The sequence below is a fragment of the Chelonoidis abingdonii genome, chromosome 4 (genome assembly GCF_003597395.2).
Source record: "Chelonoidis abingdonii isolate Lonesome George chromosome 4, CheloAbing_2.0, whole genome shotgun sequence".
NCBI lineage: Eukaryota > Metazoa > Chordata > Testudines > Testudinidae > Chelonoidis > Chelonoidis abingdonii.
Window position 1 is genome coordinate 152,519,287 of NC_133772.1, and position 22,076 is coordinate 152,541,362.

Consider the following 22,076-nt stretch of genomic DNA (forward strand, 5'->3'; position numbering starts at 1 on the left):
CCTTCTGCCTGTATGTAAATGATAAAAAGCTGACTGGTTATTGCTGCTACTTCGTCTTCTAGTAGCCACTGGGAGTCAAATCTGATCCAGTAATCATGGACACACTCAATCGAAGTGGCTGATACTATTCTTACCCTACCCCTCAGTTGCTTTCCCCTTCATCCATCATTACTTCAGTCTTGCATGGGTTAAGCGTCTGTCAGCTAGTTCTCATTCATACCCAGATTTTGCTAGGACACAGAGTACAGTGTGATACAGCATGGCCAGAAGGCAGCATAAGAGTGTTAGCAGGGGGCCTTATTCCCTGCCAAGGGAGGAAGGTTTGCTTTAGATTAACTAGAACAGCTGTGGCCAATTAGAGCACCTGACTTCAGTTAGAGCACCTGACTCCAATTAGAGCACCTGACTCCAGTTAGAGCACCATGATTTCACTTAGAGCACCTGACTTCCAGTTAGAGCACCTGACTCCAGTCATATTTGGGGATATAAACCCCTGCTTCAGTCAGACAGGGTTGTGGTAGTTGAAGGAGAAAGGTTGGATTGGAGCAGAGTGCAGATTGCAGAAGAGAAGAGTTTGTCCAGAGAGAAATAGAAGGTTTGGAGGAGTGCTGCGGTGGATTGGGAAGCCCAACAGAAAACCCTAGGTAAGGGCACCAGGCTTGTATAGAAGAGAGGCGAGAAGCCCTTCACAAGCTGACGGTATGAGAGGGAAGTAACGCCCCAGGGGAAGAAACCGCTAGTCAGGTGGTTCACCCACAACCCAGGGCCCCTGGTTGGGACCTGGAGTAGAGGGCGGGCCCAGGTCCCTCCCTCTCCACTCCCCTCCTCCAAGGACACTAGGGAATGATTAAGAACTGGTTCAGAGGCAAGCAATAGCGCCCTGAACCTACCCAGAGAAGAGAAAGCGCGAGACCCAGAGAACAGTACCGGCAATTTGCCACATGGTGTCAGGGGTGGGATCTGCGCGCTGGGACATAGTCCAGGGGAGACATAACCCTCCACCCTTAAGATGGACGACGTGGTCAAGGCCCTTATACATGCCACCGCAGCCCAGCAGGAGGCTACCGGTCCAGGCAACCGCCCAACAAGAGGCGACTAGATTGCAGCAAGAGACTAATCAGCTGCTGCTGAGTCAGGCTGCTCAGGACCGAGCCCTGCTGAGAGACCTAATAAGCCAGATGAAGACCCTTATGGAACAGAATCACCACGGGGAAGGGACCCGGACCATACGGGCTAGCCATTACTTACAAAAAAATGACCAGGGAGGATGATGTGGAAGCATACCTCCTGGCTTTTGAGAGGACAGCTCTGCGGGAGGCCTGGCCCCGAGAACAATGGTCTGGTATCCTTGCCCCATTCCTATGTGGGGAAGCCTAGAAGGTCTATTACGATATGTCTGCAGAAGCTGCAGCAAACTATTCCAGCTAAAGGCAGAGATCCTGGCCAGGTTCGGAGTGACAACGGCACTACGAGCCCAGAGGTTCCATGAATGGCGATATATGGAGGACAAGACACCCCAAAACGCAGTTGTTTTGACTTGATCCACCTGACCGGAAATGGCTGCGCCCTGAAGCCCATAGCTCTGAGGAGATAATGGAGGTACTAAAATTGGACCGGTATATGCGGGGGTTACCACCAGGACTCAGGTGGGTCAGAATGACCCCTCTACCTATGATGAGTTGGTCTCCCTCGTGGAAAGACAACTGGCAGCCGCGAACTGTTCCAGACTCCAAGCGGGGAGACACGGCAACCCAGGAAGACAACCCCAAACCCAAGGCCCGGACTGTCCGAGAACTCTAGAAACTATAACGGGAGGAACGACAGTGAGGAAATGGCTCGAGGCCAAAAGGGACCTGGGTTTGGAAGAGTGGTGGGGCCGGCCAACTAGCCCAGGAAGGGGTGATAACGGAATGAGGGACGGTGTATGAATGTGGGGAATGGGGCAATAGCAGCCCAATGTCCAACAAGGTGGTGCCTATGCAGTGTAATCTGGGGAGTTATGGGAGCAATGTGGCCTGATCAACCTGGTAGGGGTTACATTGACCTCACATGGATTACCAACCAGTAAAAATGAATGGTATAATAAAAACCATAGCATTAATAGATTCGGGAGTGCTGTCACGTTGGTCTCGGGAAAGTTGGTGGGAAACAGACCAACTAACTCGGCCAAAAGCAACACAAGGTAACATGCGTACATGCAGCCCCGTGAATTTTTACCCTACAATTCCAGTACGGATTGAAATCCAGGGAATGAACCACCAGAGTTTTCTGCAGGAGTATGTCCCCAAGCTCCCTTACCCTGTTTTGATTGGGAGAGACTTCCCTGGGTTTGAGAACTTACTGACCCCGATAGAGCAGAGAGGGTAGCAACCCCCAGGTTGAGACAGAGGCAACTAAAGATAGCCTCGCCCCAATGTTTGGCTGAATTTGCTCCAGAATTGTTCTATCCCCTGGAAAACCCGCAGGGCTAGGCGAGAACGAAGGGTGGCTAAAAAGTTAGGACCAGGATTCTGGCAGCTAATCAAAAGACTTCCCTTGTGGTAGGCAAACCCGCCCAGGAGACAAGGAGAAGGTTCAGATCACGGAGGACTCAGAGGAGGTTCCTGGCCCAAGTGGAGCACCCAGGGGGAAGAGTTGAAATAGGCCCCCTGGAATTAGTCAGTTCAGCACTGCACGTGAGACCTTTGGGCAGGACCAGGCCGAAGATCCATTATATGCAAACGTGAGGGAGGAGGTAGTGGAAGTAAATGGAGTGCCTGTAGAAGGAAAAGTCAAGCCCAAGGCCATATTACGTGCATCAAACGTGATCTGTTGTACAGAATAGAGCAAATACGAGGGGAAGAAGTAGAGCAACTCTAGTCCCACGGAAACACATAAGGGCCGTACTAGAGTTAGCTCACAGTCATTTATTTGGGGACATCTAGGGGTAGACAAGACACTGGATAGAATACTAGCAAGGTTTTATTGCCAGGAATACGAAGCAGAAGTCCAGCGTTATTGTGCCTCCTGCCCTGAATGCCAGCTGCATAGCCCCCGACCTCACTTGCGGCCCCCACTAGTACCTTTACCTATTATTGATGTCCGTTCGAGAGGGATAGCTATGGACATAGTGGGCCCACTAGAAAAGTCCGCACGGGGCCACCGAAAACGTACTAGTCATCCTTGACTATGCCACACGATATCCAGAGGCCATCCCTTTAAGAAACCCACGTCTAAGGCAATAGCTAAAGAACTACTACAGGTTTTCGCCAAGAGTCGGGCATCCCTAAAGGAGATCCTGACAGACCAGGGACCCCCGTTTACGTCAAAACTAATGAAAGACTTATGTGCCCCTGCTCCGTATACAAGCCATTCGACCTCCGTCTACCATATCACAAAACAGACGGACTAGTCGAAAGATTCAATCGAACCCTTAAAAGTATGATCCGGAAGGTGGTAGCACAGGGATGGAAAGGACGGGACACTCTTTTGCCGTATCTAATGTTCGGTATATATCGGGAAGTTCCCCAGGCGTCCACGGTTTTTCTCCCTTTGAACTCTTCATGAATGACGCCACCCACGCGGGATATTGGATATCGCCAAGGAGGATTGGAGGAACAACCCAAACCAGGAAAAGAATATTATTGAGCATGTGACACAGATGCGAGAGCAGATAACTCGAGTAACCCGGATAGGTACGGGAGCATTTAGAAAAAGCACAAGAGGCACAGCGGACATACTACAACCGTCGGGCGAAAATGCGAAGATTTCAGCCGGGGGAACGGTGATGGTGTTTAGTGCCGACCACAGAGAAGCAAACTCCTAGCCAGTTGGGCACGGACCATATGAGATAGTGGAAGCATGGAGAAGAGTGAATTATAAGTTAGACAACCAGACCGCCGGAAGCCAGAGCAAATATATACCACATCAACTTACTGAAGCCCTGGCATGACAGAGAGACGTGTCGGGTCACTCGAGGAGCTCTACCTCAGGCAGACGGCCGCAGGAAGCAGGTAAAGATATCTCCTGACTTAACCCAGAACAACGGATGGGAAGTCATTGAAATGATCACCGAACCAGGACGTATTTTGTACCCAACCAGGTCGAAACGGCACTAGTCCATCAATCATATTGTCAACAGCCCGGAGTAAGGGTGAGATAAGAACCATATCGAATACCGAAGCTAAAAGGGAAGAAATTAGGATGGAAGTGCGAAAGATGCTGGAACTCGGGTCATTGAAGAATCCCACAGCCAGTGGTCCAGTCCCGATCGTACTAGTCCCCAAGCCTGATGGCACCTGAGGTTTGTAACGACTTCGGGAAATTAAATGAAGTATCCCACTCGATGCTACCCGATACCATGCTTGACGAGCTGGTTGATCAGTTAGGCAAGGCCAATACCTAACCACCCTAGATCTGACCAAAGGATATTGGCAAATACCCTGGCCAAGGATGCCAGGGAAAAGACTGCTTTTTCTAACACCCGATGGCCTGTTCCAGTACACTGTCCCTTCTTTCGGACTCCATGGGGGCCCCTGCCACATTCCAAAGACTGATGGATAAGTTATACGACCCCATGCCAACTATGCCGCCGCCTATCTAGACGACATAGTTATAACATAGCCCTGATTGGGAGACCACTGGACAAAGTGGAAGCAGTGCTGGACGCTTTGCGAAAGGCTGGTCTCACCGCTAATCCTCTGAAATGTCGTGATAGGACTAGCTGAGGCCAAATACCTCGGGCAAATGTCGTAGGGAGAGGGGTGGTGAAGCCCCAATGGAACAAGGTGGAGGCAATACAAGATTGGCCTCGACCAATCCGCAAGAAGCAGGTCAGAGCATTTTTGGGTATAGTTGGATACTATCGGAGATTCATCCCTCATTTGCCACAAGAGCGGGCCATTGACGGATCTGATATAAAAGCTCGGGGCCCCGAGATAGTGAAGTGGACAGATGCGGCGGAAGCAGCATTTGCAGATTTGCGGACAGCCTATGCTGCCATCCGGTACTCATGGCCCAGACTTCGAGAAGGAATTCATCCTGCAGACGGACGCCTCGGAGGTGGGACTCGGTGCGTCCTTTCCCAGATGGTAGGGGAGGAGGAGCACCCCATCTTGTACCTCAGCGGAAGCTCCTCCCCAGGGAACAAAAATACGCTGTTGTTGAAAAGGAATGTCTGCGAGTAAAATGGGCTATGGAGACTCTCCGCTACTATCTCCTGGGCGGCGGTTTACCCTTGTGACTGATCACGCCCCGCTCCAGTGGATGCATAGGAACAAGGAAAGAAACGCCAGAGTGACGCGGTGGTTTTCCCTCTCCTTGCAACCTTTCCATTTTCGGGCCAGCATAGGCTGGAGCAAACAGACGGCAACGCTGGATGGCCTCTCACGCCAACACTGCCTCGTCCCGAGTAGCACCAACCCCTTGTGTTGAGGCGGGGGGGGGGGGGGGGGGGGGATAGATGTATACAGCATGGCCAAAGGCAGCATATAGAGTGTTAGCAGGGGCCTTATTCCCTGCCAAGGGAGGAAGGTTTGCTTTAGATTAACTAGAAACAGCTGTGGCCAATTAGAGGCACCTGACTCTTCACTTAGAGCACCTGACTCCAATTCAGTTAGAGCACCTGACTCCAGTCATGGGATATAAACCCTGCTTCAGTCAGACAGGGGTGGTAGTTGAAGGAGAAAGGTTGGACTTGGAGCAGAGTGCAGATTGCAGAGAGAAGAGTTTGTCCAGAGAGAAATAGAAGGTTTGGAGGAGTGCTGCGGTGGATTGGGAAGCCCAACAGAAACCCTAGGTAAGAGGGCACCAGGCTTGTATAGAAGAGAGGCGAGAAGCCCTTCACAAGCTGACGGGTATGGAGAGGGAAGTAACCCAGGGGAAGAAACCGCTAGTCAAGTGGTTCACCACAACCCAGGGCCCCTGGGTTGGGACCTGGAGTAGAGGGCGGGCCCAGGTCCCTCCCTCTCCACTCCCCTCCTCCAAGGACACTAGGGGAATGATTAAGAACTGGTTCAGAGGCAAGCAATAGCGCCCTGAACCTACCCCAGAGAAGAGAAAGCGCGAGACCCAGCAGAACAATACCGGCAATTTGCCACAACAGTCACTGATTGTTTTAGTCTTCACTGAGTCTACAAGACAGGGATTAACACCCTGGGGGGTAATACCAGCCAAAATGGGTTTATCCCAGGTGCACCTATATAGGCAACACAAACCTTTGTTTGTCCTCCTTCACTTAGCATAGCAAAGGGGCCACTCCATTCTCCTTCTCATGCACCTGAATAGAGGGAAATTTTACTTGTGTGAATTTGATCTTGGGAACCCTAGCGTCAGCGCTTGCATGCTAGCAACCTTATTCATGTCAGGAAGTACATCACTGCCACAACTGTGTTTCAGATTATTTCATATTTTTTTTGAAGAACATGCTTTAAAAACACCAATGGCGTGGGAGGGAAAGGCCCATGAGCACGCAGAGGAGAGTCAAAGTTACGAACTACAAGAAAAAAGAGGAAGTTTAAAATTGAATCTCAGATGTTTATGGATTACATCAAATACAGTTCAAAAACATTGCTGATTCAACATTAGAGAGTGAAGGTTTTTGTTTTTTTTTTTTTAAATATGGTATTTGTGGAACAAATCTTATTCCAGAAAACTCAGCAATTCACCTAGAAATATTTTTGAACACTCTAGACATTGATAGGCTACAAACCAGATGACAAAGTTCAAGTTCTTTGAATGGATAATAAGAGAGACAACCAAAAAATACAAGACCAGGAGGCGAAGTATCTGACAGGTAATATGCATGGAGACGTCTGTCCCAAAGGCATGTGAAAGACAAAACCACACAAGTAACTTTGGTGCTTTTGTTCTAAAAAGGCACTTAAACTAATAGAACACTAAAGGGAGAATCTGTGTCTTCCTTTCCTAGATCATGTCACTTCAGGATGTCTCAAACCTGCAGCTAAGTATTTCCTCCACCATTCCAACACATGCCACACTTCAAGGTGGCCAGAAAACTTCAAATGAAGGACAGAGAAGGTCTAGAGCAGATCACCTGCCACCTACTGCTAACAAAGTATTTTCAAGCTCCCGTGATCAGTTTCAGTATGACTTTTTACTAATCCAACCATTTCCGAATAATAAGTAGCAGAATTAAGATTTGGCTACAGACACCACCTGTTAATTTGCCTGAGGATGAACAACAAGAACCAGCTCACTAGACTTCTTCTGCTTCTTCCTAGAAGGAAAAACAGAAGTGAAAACAACCCAGCAATTGCCAATACTATTATTGTGCTGGCAGCAAAAATTGTGTCACATGGACCACACATTACTCCACTTTCTAGTTGGTGCTGGGCCACTCTTCTCCTTTGGCACAAGCTGCTTCATAATCTACAGCAAGCCTAGAACAGAGAAGTAGTTCTACACTCTTACTTGTTTCAAAGCTGCTGTGTGCTTGGGTTACTAGGTACAGGTAAAAACTGAGGCTACAATGCTTAGTGTTCAAGGCCACAATTTATGAGCTACATCTGAATCATATGACATGTAAAGCCCACAATTTGTTATGCTGTGGAAATTTCTAAATTAGCCTTTCAGCTGAGCTGCCACTACTTTTGTGGGCAAGGAGATAAGAGAGATCCCTGAATCCTTCCCCAACATAGAGCAACAGAATTTGCTCTAGAAACAGACATGTTCTCCCTGAGCTCTGGAGACTTCATGCTCTCATTTTAGAGCTATCTTAGGCTTTTCCTTTACAAGATTTGCTGGGTTATTCATCCACACATGAAAGATGCTGGATGTGATAGCAAGCTTCAATTATAGGACAAGCCTACAGGCTCTCAATCCAGATAGTCTATACATGGAGAGGGGAAATTAAGGCACCATTGTGACGACTCTGCAGCTCCAACCTTAATGGACCCCAGACTTAGCGGCAAGGCGGTTGGGGTTGGGTTTTTTTATTTTGTTTTTGTGGATTTTTGTTTGTTTTTTAAAACAGCTTTCTCCTTAGAACAGCAATGTTACTTCTAAACAGCTTTTCCTGTAGATTAACAACATGATTGATTACGATGGTCAATCATTTCATAACCATCATTGCAGGCTTTCAGGTTTAAGGAGCATTTATGGCTGAAGAGACCAATTTGGCTCACCCTGGTAGATTCTATAGAGGTGCTTGTGACCCAAGATGCCTAGAGTAGCCCACACTGAAAATGCCAAGGGCAGGACAGGCTGCCAAGAGGAGAGCTTTGGTGAATACAGTTAGATTCACCAACCAGTCAAACGGTGACTAGTGGGGGGGGATCAGGAGCACAAAGAACCTGGAAAAAAAATATCACACTGCCCCCCTTATTGCATTCCAGTCTCTGGCTCTCAATCAGCAAACAGGTCCAGTGAAGTGAGAAGTTATTTAAAACTCTATTCACTGTACAAAATGCCCTTCTGATCCCCAAAGGGCCAGTCACATTACCAGATCAATTTGGATCTTACCCAAAAATCACGCTGCCAGCCAATGCTTTAATATCGAAAACCAAAAGCTTACTATAAAAGAAAAAAAAAGAACAAGAAGAGAGGTGTCACATGGCCAAAGCAATCAGATACATACATATGACTTCAAAGTCCATATATCAGTTTCTTAGTAGCACTGGTGAGTTTGCTGGCTTGTAAAGTCCCTCTGGAACACATCCAAAGCTTGGATGTGTCTATCAGTCTTTTGTTCAAAGCTTCAGTTTGTAGACAAGTTACTTCACGGGTGAGCAGCACGACTGAAGACCAATGGAGAAGATGCAGCTTCCTTTTTATATCCTTTGCTATGTAGCTTGTACATCCTCTGTCCCAAACACAAGCTCATAGCACATGGCATAGAAAAGCATTTGGAGTCTCTTGTCCACATGTCCTGCTGACTCAGGCATAGCTCCTAGCGTCTCTCAATGGATTCATTGTACAGCTGATTGGCCTTGATGGGCCATCAAACAGGCCAGATAGTGCTGATGCGAATCTGTTTGGGGGTTTTCCCAAGAAACACAGAACAGGTTTGATATGCAGATATATCACACCTATTTATGACTCACGATACGAAGATACATACATATAAATAAGCTAATCATACTTAGAAAATAGTAACTTTTCCACTGATACTTTACATGGCATATCTTGTAAGATTCATAATACTGATATCAATAATATTATAAATAGTCACCCATATTCCATGCAGCATCACTTGTACAGTCTCTGAATATCTTTAAAAATGGGTTTCCTTTGCTCGTGGCAATTTGTTAGCCAGTTTTCAACTGCTTTGGTATACGCTTCTCTATGTGCATAACAAAACCTGTTCATCTAAACTTGCATCTTCAACTCCACTGCCTCTATGCTCACCAAGACAATGTTGGCTATTTTATCTTGCCACTATACAAAATAGGTGACCAAAATTATGTCTCATGCAAAGTGAAACTAACATCACGCTGATAAAGAGTCCATCTCGACACCATGGTAGACAGTGGAAAGCAACACTTAATTGTTCAAAGACACATACCATGGACTAGATTCACAAAAGATCTTAGGCACCTAACTGACATTTTAGGCACCTAAATTCCAGAATCAGGCCCTGTTGGGCACTAAAGCCTGTAGGTGCCAAACTCATGCAGTGAAAAGCTCACTAGGTGCCTATGTTTCTGCCTCTGGGCATGCACACTGCAACGCCATGGCCAACATCTGGATACCAAACTCAGGCTCAAGCCAGGAAGACAGCCGTACCTCTGCCTAACTCACCTGCAAGGCCTGATCCTGTGAGTATGCTCAGACCTCACCTACCAGACTGAGCCCCTGTAGACAAGCTTACCCAAAATGGCCAGGGTGGGGATGAGGGGGAGTAGGATCTCCCTCATAACTTTTAGCCCAGCGGTTAGGATACTCACCTGGGATGTGGGAAACCCCTGGTTCAAGTCCCCCACCACGCAAGGGGGAGAAGAGATTTAAACAGGGATCTGCCCTGTCATAAACAAATAGTAGGAGTTAATAGAACAGAAGTACTTTATATCTCTTTTGACTGTAAAGGGTTAACAATTTCAGTAAGCCTGGCTGTCACCTGGCTGTCAATCAGGGGACAGGATACTTTCAAATCTTGAGGGAGGGAAGTTTTTGTGTGTGCTGTTAGTTTTTGGTTGTTGTTCTCTCTGGGTTCTGAGAGTGACCAGATGTGCAACCAGGTTTCTCTCCCATCTCTCCAATACAGGCTCTTATAATTTCAAAATAGTAAGTACTAGGTAGATAAGGTGAGGTGTGGCTTTATGTTTGTTTTCTTATTTGCAAATGGGCATTTGGCTGGAAGAAGTTCAATTGTGTATTTGGCTGGAAGGAGTTCAAATTTGTATTTGCTGAAAGGATTTTACTTTGTACTTGATACTTAGGCTGGGAGGGTATTCCCAGTGTCTATAGCTGAAAAAACCCCTACCTATTCCATCTTAAATTTACAAAGATAATTTTTACTGTTTTTCTTTCTTATATTAAAAGTTCTTCTTGTTTAAGAACTGATTGTTTTTTATTCTGGTGAGACCCCAGGGGACTGGGTCTCGATCCCCCAGGGAATTGGTGGGGAGAAAGGAGGGAAGGGGGAGAGAGAGGTTAATTTCTCTCTGTGACAGGATTACTTTCTCTCTCAGGGAGAGTCTGGGAGGGGGAGAGAGAAGGAGGGGGGAAGGTGAATTTTCCTCTCTGTTCTGAGATTCAAAGAGTTTGAATCACAGTGATCTCCAGGGTAACCCAGGGAGGGAAGCCTGGGAGAGCACACGGTGGGGGAAAGCGTTTACTTTCCTTGTGTTAAGATCCAGAGGATCTGGGTCTTGGGGTTCCCCGGGCAAGGTTTTGGGGGGACCAGAGTGTACCAGGCACTGGAATTCCTGGTGGTGGCAGCGCTACAAGTACTAGCTGGTAATTGAGCTTAGAGGAATTCATGTTGGTACCCCATCTTTGGACGCTAAGGTTCAGAGTGGAATTATACCATGACAGCCCCCAAGCCACAGAGCTAGGGGATATTCTGGTATGAGGTTCCCTCAGGCTCTCCTGTTGAAGCTAGTCCATTGTGGCTAAGTAATGTAAAAAGTCATTGGAGCAGGGGGACTGGATCCTGGGTTCCCATCTCCCAGGTGAGTGCATTAACCACCAGCCTACAGAATCCACTCATGCTCGTTCTCTCTGGCCAATGATTCTTTCCATTATTGACACCGTTCCACTGTGTATAAATCCTTCTTCCACACAGGTGGAGGGGAGATTTAACTGGGGTCTTCCACATCCCATGTGAGTACCCTAACTACTGGGTTAAAAGATATGAGGGAAGTCTCCTCCTCCCGCCAAGGCCTTGCAAAACAGCATAGGCACCTAACCCAGGAGAAGGCTTGCAGCTGAGAATTCCAAGCTGAGTAGGTGCATCCCTGCAGCCTTGACTTAAGTATCTATCTCTGAGAGAGGAAGAAAGGGAGAGGAAGAGAAGAAGAGAGAGGCTTAACAGGCACCCTCCCTTGGAGCTCACTGGCTACCTTAGGTGAGAAGCTGCTGGCTTTGTGAATCCCATTCTGAGGCACCTACCTCTCGCCATCACAGTATAGGGAGCGAGTGCCAAACACAGACTCTTGAATCCTAGTGATTTCTAAGCACCTAAGTTTCTTTGACTCCAGCCCCAAGCAGGGCCAGCTTAGAAGTGCGTGGCCCAATTCGAACATTTTCGGCGGGGCCCTGCAGGGATGACTTAAAAAAAAAAAGTGGAAAAAAAAGCCTCTCATTTCTTTCATGTATTATTTACTTTCCATAACTATATGAATAATAAATTATATATTATATACATGATCATATATGCTGTTGATTGGCTATTAATATACCGTTTCACATGTGGGTCCCCGCCACTCCCTGGGGGTGTGCACATGTGTTGGTCCCAGCTGCCTCCTGCCCCCTCATTGAAGCACATGTGCAGGGTTACTGCCCTGAAATGCAGGGCAGCAGTGGACATGGGGCTGGCTGGAGGCAGGGCAGGGTGACTGGAGTAGGGTCTCGGCTTGCAGGCAGTGCAAGGGGTGTGGGGCTGGTTGGAGACGGGGTGTGGGGTGGGCTGTCTTCAGGCAGGGCCGCAGGGGGGTGCAGCAGGGGTTTGCAGGGCTGGAGACAGAGGAGTGCGGGACTGGCTGGCTTCAGGCAGTGGGGTGCAGCAGGGGTTGACTGGAGACAGGGCAGGGGTGCGGGCTGGGCAGGGTGTGCAGGGCTGGTGCGGGCAGCAGTGTGCGTGGGGCTAGCTGGCTTTGGGCAGGGCTGCAGGGGTGTGTGGCAGGGGTTGGCTGGAGACAGGAAAGGGGGTTTGGCAGGGGCTGGCTGTGGGCACAGGATGCAGAGCTGACTGAAGGCGGGGGGGGCGGACTGCTGTGGGCAGGTCACGGGGTGCAGCAGAGGCTGCTGGAACCCCAGCCCTTTAAGTAGCCCCCAAACCCCCTTCTACCCTGCCCCGGACCTTTTAAATAGCTGGGGGAGCGCTGGGGAATGCATGGGGGAGGCGGGGCTCCGGTGGCTATTTAAAGGACCGGGGTGGCAGAGGCAGCTGGAGCCCCGGGCCTTTTAAATAGCCCTCGGAGCCCCTCACTGCCCCAGGGCTCTGGGGGCTATTTAAAGGGCCTAGAGCTCCAGCCAGGGTCGCGGGGCTTGCCGCACTCCGGCCGGAGCTCCAGACGGGAGAGCGGGGCTTGCCGGTCTCCCGGCCGGAGCACGGCAAGCCCCACCGCCCCGCTCTCCCGGCTGGAGCCCTGGCCGGAGAGTGGCAAAGCCCTGCCGCCCCGCTCTCCCAGCTGGAGCCCCGGCCGGAGCGCAGCAAGCCCCATCACCCCGGCTGGAGCTCTAGCTGGGAGACCGGGGCTGCGCTGCACTCCTGCTGGTGCTTCACTCAAAGGAGAGGGACTATGGAAGGAGCAGACCGCAGTCGGGGACCGGGGTGAGTGAAAAAAAATAAAATTAAATTAAAAATTAAAAAGGTGCCTAAGGCGCGGGGCCCGATTCCCCGGAATCGGCCGCATCAGCCTAAAGCCGGCCCTGGCCCCAAGTTGCTTCTATACAACTGAACAGATGACCAAATGCACAGCATGCTTCTGAGTATACTTTGACTTACTACCTTCATCTATTACAGTTTTGCTAGAGATGGCAGTTCCATGACAGGTCAATTTGGTGACTTCAGTATTGGATCACTGATCTTCATGCTTAATTCAACACATCACCTGTTTGGCTCTGCTCGGTATACAGAACCTAAACCATTGAAGTGCCAATTGTGACTCCAGTGCGCACTGGGGTAACTGCAAAAGGAGATCTCATTGTCTGCAGGTACAGCTCTGAATATGCCACAAGTGCACAATTACATAGAAATGCTCGATAAGAAAAGGTTACTCACCCTGAGCAGTAACTGTGATTCTTCAAAATGTGTCCCTGTAGGGGTGCACCATTTCAGGTGCACAGGCACCTCTCGAGCCCTTGATTGAGGATTTTTCTGTTAGCAGTATCCACTTGGCCTGCACATGTGTTCCGTACAACCTCATTCTGCATACCAAAGCTATATAGGGCTACGTGGGTGAACTGCCTCCAGTTCCTTCTCTATCTAAATGTCCAACAAAGAACAGTCTGAAGCAGAGGGAAAGGGGAGCAGGTAGTGGAGCACCCATAGGGGGACACATCTCAAAAGAATCACAGTTACTGCACAAGGTGAGTAATCTTTTCTTCTTCTTCTTCAAGTAGTGCCCCTATGGATGCTCCACTTCAGGTAACTCCCAAGCAGTATCTCCCCAGGGAGGAGGGAGCTTTGGAATCAAGTCCAAGACTGAAGACAATACAGCAGAACCAAGTGCCGCATCAGCTCTGATGGTGTGAACCAAGGCACAGTGGTTAGAAAAGGCATGCACGGAAGCCCATGTAGCAGCTCTGCAGATCTCAAATACTAGATTGTTGTTGAGTAAAGCTGTGGACGTTGCCTATGATTTGGTAGAATGCGCTATAATCCTTTGGGGCGGTAAGGCACCAGCTGCATCGTAGCATGCAATAATACATCCAGGGATCCACCTCGAAAGTCTCTGGGAACAAATCGTGAATCTTTTCAATCTTTCTGCAATGGAGAAACACAGCCTAGGTGATTTCCTAAACTGCTTGGTCCTATCTAGCTAGAAGGCCAAAGCTCATCTCATATATGAAAGGAGGACTCACTGAGATTTATGTAATTTGGGGGGGGGGGGGGAGATGAAAATACAACAGCACCTTAGGTAAGAATTTTAGGTGCAGTCATAAGGAGACCTTGTCTTTGAAAAATACCATAAATGGGAGATCTGCCATCAAGGCCCCAATCTTCCCATTCCCATGGGCTGACTCGATAGCTACTAGCAAGGCCGTCTTCATCAGATAAATGAAGCAAGGAGCAGGTTGCTATAGGTTCAAACAGTGGTCCCATGAAGTACCTACGTACCAGGCTGAGATCCCAAGTCAGAGTAGGATTCTAAACCTGGGGGTAAGGATTCTCCATGCTCTTAATAAATCAAGAGGACTTCCAATGAGCAAAATATAGAAGACCACTCTACTGGGGAATGAAATGTGATACCACAGCCAGCTGAACCATGATAGCTAACTGATAATCCTGATTTCTGCCAGTCCAGCAGGTAATCCAAGCTGGCTGAGAGGGGAGAAGATTCAGGCACAATGCAGCAACAGTGATACCAGTGGCTGAACCTTTTCCATTTCTGAAGATAATTAGAATTGACTCCTTTCTACTGTTCAGGAATACCTGTAGTACTCCTGTCAAGCAGGTGGATTCTAATCCTGTGAACCATCTAGGAGTCAGGCTTGGAGGTGGCAGACCCTTAGGTTGGGGTGAAGCGCACAACCTGCATCCTCAGAGAGATGGTCGGAAGTGGGAAACACAGGTGAAGCAGGCAAAGATACCAAGCTTGACTTGGCCAGGTCAATACCATAAGGATAACCCTGGTCTTGTCCAGTGTGATCTTGTTCCTCCTCCCCTTAGAATTAGTGGTGTTGGAGGAAATGCATAGAACAGGCCCCTTGTCCAGGGAAGGAGAAAGGCATCTTCCAAAGAGTTACAACCTATGCCTCCTTTTGAGAAAAATAAAGGGCTCCTGTTGCTGAATGTGGCAAATAGGTCCACCTCTGGAAATCCGCAACTTGGGAATATCCCATCCCAGCTCAGAGTCCCAGTCCCATTCATAATTCTGGGAGAAGTGCCTGGTGAACATATCTCCTGTGACATTCTGGACTCCAGGAAGGTAAATGGCAGAAATCTGAATCTGGTGGCCTATACACCCATTCCACAACCTCACAGCTTTGGCGCACAGAGAGGGGATCTTGCTCCTCCGTTTGTCGATACAGAACATGCAAGCCACATCATCCGCCATGATTCAGATTGATTTGCCCCCGAAAAGGGGTAGAAATGGAACACAGGCGTTCCTGACCACGCTGATTTCCAACAGGTTGATATGGAGACTGGCTTCCCGAGGTGACCGTCTGCCCTGAGCTGCAAGGGTGCTGCGGTGTGCTCCCCACTCTGACAGCGACGCATCTGTTGTCACAGTTACAGTTGGAATTGGGCGGATGGAAGGGACCCCCGCACAGACACAGATCATTTTTCCACCAGTCTAGAGAGTTCTTCACCTGGAGGGGAACAACGACGTGTGTCTCCAAACCATCTCTGGTTGAGGAACAGATCCATCTGAACCAGCTCTGAAAGCAGTGGAGACGTGGTCTTGCATGCTCAATCACTAAGGTACAAGCTGCCATGTGACCCAGGAGCTGCAAACAATTCCTTACTGTAGTACAGGGGCTTCCTTGAATTGTCCCTAACAGGTTTGCCAAAGTTACAAATCTGTCTGTGGGAAGGAAGGCCCTGTCTGCCAACAAATCCAAATATACCCCTATGAATTATATTCTCTGTACGTGGATTTTTTTTTTTTTTTTTACATTTAGCTGAAGATCTAAATTCCTGGAAGATGGAAAGAGCTGTCTGGGTAGAAATTAGTACTGCTTCATAAGAATGGCCTGAGTAGCCTGTTGTTGAGATATGGGAAGACTAAAATTGCTTCCCAGCAAAGGTAACCCACTATTACCAGGGCTATCCCTAGGGGAGTGCTGGGCCTGGGACAGCCCCCGCTCAGCCCCAGACCCCGCCCCACTCCACCCCTTCTCCCAAGCCCCTGCCCCACCTCTTTCCGGCTTCCACTGCCTCCCCTAAGCGCCAGGAGCTGGTGGGACAGGTCACTTGCTGTTGCCGGTGCCAGGCCCCATGCTAACCTCCCATGCCACCCTAGACCCCACATCCTGAAATGCACGGTCCTATGGATGGGACGGCACGGGCTATTACCATGAGAACCTTTGAGAACACTGAAGAGAGGTGGAAGGGAAGTACTCTGTACTGAAAATGATCCTGGGCCACAGCGAAATGTAGATATTTCCCGTGGGGGGGAGATGTATTGCTACTCTCCGTCCTCCTTTGGCACAATATTTTGAGTAAAACCTTTTCCCCCTGTGAGGGAATGGGACTGGTTCTACCACTCCTAAACAAAGGAGACAGAATACTCCTTGGCTCAGTATAGTCTTGTGAAAGGGGTCCCTGATGAAAGATGGGGAAGGGGATGGGAGAGAGGGACAAACTGCATGGCGTAGCCCAATGTTATAACCTCTATGGCCCACTTAGAATCATAGAATATCAAGGTTGGAATGGACCTCAGGAGGTCATCTAGTCCAACCCCCTGCTCAAAGCAGAACCAATCCCCACACAGATTTTTGCTCCAGATCCCTAAAAGGCCCCCTCAAGGATTGAACTCACAGCCCTGGGTTCAGCAGGCCAATGCTCAAATCACTTGTCTGTTGTAATATGCCGCCAGGCCTGCGGAAATGGGAAAGGCAGTCTCTAAAAGTGGGACCGTCGGTAAAGGTTGCAGCTTGCAAACTAGATGTGAGGGGGCAATTGAATCCTTGACCAACCATCAAAATTATTGTTTCGATGATTACTAAGTACTTGCTGAAAGAGGGTGAGAAGCTCTTATCCTCTGGAATTTGTCTCTTTCTAGTGGATTCAGTTTCTGTAAAACCAGATAACTGAGCCAGGTACAACCTCTGGGCAGTTCGAGACCTACTAAATTCTCTTCTTGTTCACAGGAGTGTATACACCTAGAGAACTCAACATGGCCCTGGAATCCTTCAGTGAGTGCAGGGACTCATCCGCACTCCCTGAGAAGGGCTTCTGACCATTGAATGGGAGGTATTCAACAGTATTCTGACCCTCTCCCAGGAACCCTGACAGCTGGAGCTGTCATGGGAACTGCTGTGAAAATGGATCTAGTGGCAGTGTCTGTGACATATATAAGGATGTTTGTGTGACTCATTGTACCTCAAAATAGTACCCTGTAACCCCTATATTCATCATTCATATGATTGTGATATTTCATATAAGGCATGCCATGTAAGATGTCATATTGAAAGGTCATGATCTGCTGAAACCCACTGATCTGTCCAAATATGTATATCGTTAGTGCATATGAAGTTATGAGATTTTGCTGTATGGTTGCTACTGAAAAATGTTATAAGTTTGAGAGTCTTTATGGCTAGGTGATGAACCATTCCCAGGACGGTGTTAAGCAACCATCAATCAACCGGGGAGTTGTAATCAAAGGGTTTACAATTCAACAACAATTGCACAAGCACCACACAATGGGGAATTGCTCAACCCTGTGACTCAGCAAAGCCTACAAGGACATGTCTGGGCAAGTGTCTTCTAGGCACACGAACTAAGGACATAGTGGCATAATGCTTTTGCCTTTCTCCTCCACCCACCTACACTGCAAGCATCAAGAACGTGGGAAAGACAAAGACTTCAACTGAGGAGACTGGTCCCAGGCTCAAGAGAGAGAAGCCTGTGTAAAAACTAACATCCAGTGGTGTCAGAATATTGCTTGATCTAAATACTGCCAAGTGTAATAAGATTTAAATTGGGCACTTATCCTTTTTTTTTTTTTTTTTGGTAACTATCGCTGACCTTTTATGCCTACTACTTATAATCACTTAAAAATCTATCTTTATGTAGTTAATAACCCTGTTTTATATTTTATCTAAAACAGTGTACTTTGCTTGAAGTGGTTAGGAAATTTCAGCTCAAGTTACAAAGGCTAGTGCATGTCTTCTCCACACTGAAGAAGAGGCAGACTGCGTAATGAACTTACGCTAGCGATCTCGGCTTCGAGTGAGACGAGGAGTAGGACCTCGGCGACCAACAGGCAGCCTACAGATTTCATCTAGGCCACTGATATGGATAGGGCATTGGTGGCCAGTATGCCTCAGGCCAGGGGCCCCTGTCCCAGTCACAAGATGACCACCAATCCTGGTTCCCATTACATTTCATGAACAGTCCTTGCTCAAGCAAGAGAGAGCAGGGAGAGTAAGATCCCAAATTAGATGCCAAAGAGCCCCACTGCTATCCCCTGAAACCTGGGACAAGCCCTGAGGCTGTGAGCAGTCGGTCCGACTTGCCCATAGCCCAGAATGATGAGGGGGCTGGTGCTGATGGTGGAAATGGTACTGCCATCGTTTCCAGTGCCGAGAGCAGTGTCAATCTTGAAGTCAGCATCGATACTGAAATAACGTTGCTGAGGTGAAGAGTGGTGACTGCTGCCATGGCAGCACCAGCCACAGGAGTACAGAAGAAGTTCCTTGTGCCAAGGAGGTTCCTTGTGCCAAGCCCAGTACTGGCCCATTTCCCGTGACCATGGAAGGCAAACATCAGGCTGCGGGGTCAACAGACCCACAGGGTTGAGCAGCCTGCCCAGCCAATGCGGTTATAAAGGATGCAGCCCTGGCAAAGTCCTGGACCAAGGGAGAGGTTGGGACAGAGGAAGTCCACTGATGCCTGATACGCCACCATCACAGAAACAGCTGGCAGCAGCATCACCCTCGTCAGTATAAGACTCAATGGACATCCTGGAGCCAGAACTGAGTCTACAGTATGGGGTCTCTGAGCTTTCTGCATGGTGCTGGGAGCAAGTCTCATCAATCGCTGCCATCCCGAGCACCAGCGTTCACCACATGCCGATCCACGCTCCTGCTAGAGGAAGGAGATGAGTCCTCACGGGATCTGGAGTGATCTCAGTAAGTATTATACAACGTTTTCCTCGACAGGGAACAACTCCATCTCTTTGGAGAGGTGCCAGCTCCATGATATGAAGCGACAGCACACTCAGAACCCAAAGGCGACCTCTGATCTGATGAGAGCCTCGGTGCCAAAAAAGCCGCGTGGCCTGTTCGAGCCGGTGCTACTTCAGACAAAGATCCCTCACCACTTGAGTCTGTTTCATGAACGATCTGCAAGTTGAACACCATTTCTTGACATCGGCTTTGCTTAGGCACAACAAGCACCGCATGCAGAGATTATTGTTAAGATCTCCCACACACAATAGACAATGCTTAAACCCTAGTGAGGGCATCGCCAGGTAACACTTAGACTTATTATTAGTTAGCTGTAGTTTAACACCATACTAGAGCTACTAACGAACTACACACAACTAGAAAAAAGTCACTGAATAGGGGATTGTGAGGTTGAAAACAACACAGAGCTTGGTCTCCAGCCACAGGCAGTAAGAAAGAACTGGGGTGGGGGGGGTCGGGGAGGGGAGTCACCGCAGTGCCGCTTCAGACAGCCACGGGAGGGGCTACAGCCACAAGGTACTAAGGGTACTGCTAGGCAAATTCTCCAGCCCCCGTGTGCTGGGCATGCATATACCTAAGTGCAAAACACACCTGCATCTACTCAACCACCTGCAGAGCCTGGCATACCCAGCCAAGCCAAATAAGCTTCCCAGAAAAAAAAGAGTGAAAAAGGGAAAGGAAAAAAACCAAACCTCTCACTGCTATCTAACTAAATCCTATACTGACAGTAACAAACACCAACGAGAAACACTCAACTAAATACACAACAACTGCAAAATATGCTGAGGCATGCAGAAGGCAGACTTCCTAGAGCTCCACCTCAGGCAAAGGTGTTAGTGAAGGAACTGAGGGTGGTTCGTCCACACAGCCCTGTATATCCTCAGTGTGTGGCATGGGGCTGTATGAAGAGCATGAGTAGACCCAACGGACATTGCTAATGGAAGATCTCCAATCAAAGGAAATGGAGCACTCTGAGGGACACTACTTGAAGAACAATGTATCCTTCTGACATCTTTGCTGTTGTACACAGACTATGAGTGGAATCTTACATATCTTCCCAGTAGGTTATGTCATGAGTTGTCCCATCTCACATTGCTGTTAAGAAGCGTCCAATCAGCAAAGGGGCAGTACCACAACCCTGTTTAACACTATTTGTTATGCCAAAATGATAATACATCTTTTCATCCACACGGACTCATTCGACCATCCCAACATGGAGATGGCAGATTATGTTGCTCTCATAGCAAAGCATCCAGATTTTCCCAGGGGCCTCCTGTAGACCAGCTCTGCCAGCCGTAAGCCTCGGCTACATCAACATGGATACCAGATTACAAAATACCAACAACTATGCAATGGTCAGACAAAACTTTTACAGTACTTGTGCCAACAGTTACAGTACTACTTTAGTTCAAATTGCATCGACTTTCTATTATAACATCCCTCCCCATTTTCACATGCTAACAGCTTTCTCAAACAATGTTGTGCTGGAATTTGTCATTCTTAGAGAGTCTGCTCAGAGAAGATCTGATTCTGAAAGAAAGTTTGAAAGGATTTAAGTTATGAAAGAGATAATGCTCTCACCCAATGCTTTAATGGAAACCTAATTTTTTTTTTATTTTGCAAAGGTATCTCAAAACATCTGACCTCTGAAACAACAAACTGTTTATACTTTGCTAGGTTTGATAGAAAATTTGTCTTAAGTTATGGAAATTTGCAATTCAGGACCATGGTCCATAATATAAAACTATCAGTCTGTAATGCAGTGTGCATCTTTTTGCAGTTGGATAACTAATTTTAAAAACTAAGAAGTTCTTAGAGTAGTTTAATGTCATTTATTTGGCTTTTAAAGCTTTGGCCAAGTAACAACTAGCCTGTTAGCTTTGCAAGCAGAGTAGCTCCTGAGCAAGGATTTGAAAAGTTCTGCAAGACAAAGCTTCAGATTCAATTTCCTTCTTTCAACTAGTATTTAATTTTAAAAAACGGAAATTAAAAGCAAAAAAGTTAGTGCATTGCTATGGTCACAGTTAAAAAAAATACTGCACCAGAAATGTCAACGCAGCCACTATACTCCAGCTCAGTATTTTCCACTCCTACTTCAAATCATTCAATGTGTAGTGTGATACTTTGTTTTTATATGTTGTTAAACATATGCTATAAAGATTAGCAGGTACCCACTACAGTAACATTGCCGTGGAAGCCTGGGTTTATGAATTTCCCAACTGTCCAATTTAATGAAGTCTGGAGTACTGCATTACTTTTTTAATATGGAATACACACACACACATACATATACTCATGCATGCAAGTGATACCGCAGGAATAGATGGCAGCCAGGTTTTCCAGTAGAAACAAAATTAGAATTAACTAAAGAATAGAGGAGTTTAAAGACAAAGAAAGTGTTAGAAACCAGGAAATGCAGAATTACTGTATTTCACAATGAAGGTATCCAAGCTACCATAACTCTGCCCCCCCCCCACACACTCCTCCACCCCCACTAGCAATGCCCTGACAAACTCAGGCCATATCTACACTAGCACTTATGCCAGCAAAACTTCTGCTGCTCAGGGGCAAGAAAAAAACACCCCCCTAAGTGACATAAGATTTGCGTGCACAGCACGATGTCAGCAGGAGACATTCTCCTGCTAACACAGCTACCACGGGTTGTTGAGCTGGTTTTATTATATTGAAAGAAAAACTCTCTCCCATCAGCATAACGTGGCTACACAAGCGATCTTACAGCAGCACAGCCGCATAGGTACAGGTGTGCCACTGTTAGCCTGTAAGTGTAGACATGGCCTTAGTGGGGGAAGGACCTCCACCTTATCTATAACCATTACATTTTAGCAGGTCTCCAGGGGGGGAAAAAAAAAACGTTATCTACCTTTCGTAACTGT

The 22,076-nt window shown here is 47.8% G+C and overlaps 1 protein-coding gene across 5 annotated transcripts in view; it reads right to left on the minus strand.

Annotated features, from left to right (window-relative positions):
- The window catches only part of FBXO34 (F-box protein 34), a 93,240-nt gene that overhangs the window by 30,660 nt on the left and 40,504 nt on the right, over positions 1–22,076 (minus strand). The gene's annotated exons all lie outside the window — the stretch shown is intronic.